The sequence below is a fragment of the Myotis brandtii genome, unplaced genomic scaffold, assembly GCF_000412655.1.
Source record: "Myotis brandtii unplaced genomic scaffold, ASM41265v1 scaffold504, whole genome shotgun sequence".
Classification (NCBI taxonomy): Eukaryota; Metazoa; Chordata; class Mammalia; order Chiroptera; family Vespertilionidae; genus Myotis; species Myotis brandtii.
The window spans coordinates 3610071-3611174 of record NW_005369217.1 but is presented as its reverse complement, the minus strand read 5'-3'; positions in this window follow the sequence as shown (position 1 = coordinate 3611174).

The following is a 1104-nucleotide window of genomic DNA, read 5'->3' as shown; positions in this document are numbered from 1 at the left end:
CCTCCATCGCTGGGGCAACCAAGCCTCCTGCTTGCTCCAGCTCCGTGGCTGCTGGCTGCCATCTTGGTTGGGTTAATTTGCATATAGTTGCTCTGATTGACTGGTGGGCGTGGCTTGGGGCATAGCGGATGTGCAGTCAATTTGCATGTTTCTCTTTTATTAGATTAGATGAATGGGTTACCAATGAGATCAAGAAAGAAATAAAAAACTTCCTGGAAACAAATGAAAATAAACACACAACAACCCAAAATCTCTGGGACACAGCAAAAGCAATCCTGAGAGGGAAGTTCATAGAACTACAGACAAGAAAAATCAGCAATACACTATTTAACCCTACAACTTAAAGAACTAAAAAGAGAACAACAAAAAAAGCCCAGAGTATGTAGAAGGAAGGAAATAATAAAGATTAGAGCAGAAATAAATAACATAGAGACGAAAAAGGAATACAAAGTGTCAATGAAACCAAGAGCTGGTTCTCTGATAGGGTAAACAAAATTGATAAACCATTAGCCAGACTCATAAAGAAACAAAGAGAGAGGACCCAAATAAATAAAATCAGAAACGAAAGTGGAAAAGTAACCACAGACACCACAGAAATACAAAGGGTTATTAAAAAATGCTATGAACGACTATATGCAACAAGACAATGTGGGTGAAATAGACAAATTCCTAGAAAAATACAATCTCCTAAAACTGAATCAGGAAGAATCAGAAAACCTGAATAGGCCAATAACCACTGATGAAATAGAAGCAGTAATAAAACAACTCCCCCCCAAAAAAGCCCAGGTCCGCACAGCTTCACAGGGGAATTTTTCCAAACATTCAAAGAACTAACACCTATACTCCTCAAACTATTTCAGAAAATCCAAGAGGAAGGAACACTTCCAAACTCTTTTTATGCAGCCAGCATTATCCTAATTCCAAAACCAGATAAAGACACCACAAAGAAAGAGAATTACAGTCCAGTATCCCTGATGAACATAGATGCTAAAATCCTCAACAAAATATTATCAAGTCGCATCCAGCAATATATTAAAAAGATCATACACCATGATCAAGTGGGATTTATCCCAGGGATGCAAGGCTAGTACAATATTCACAAAT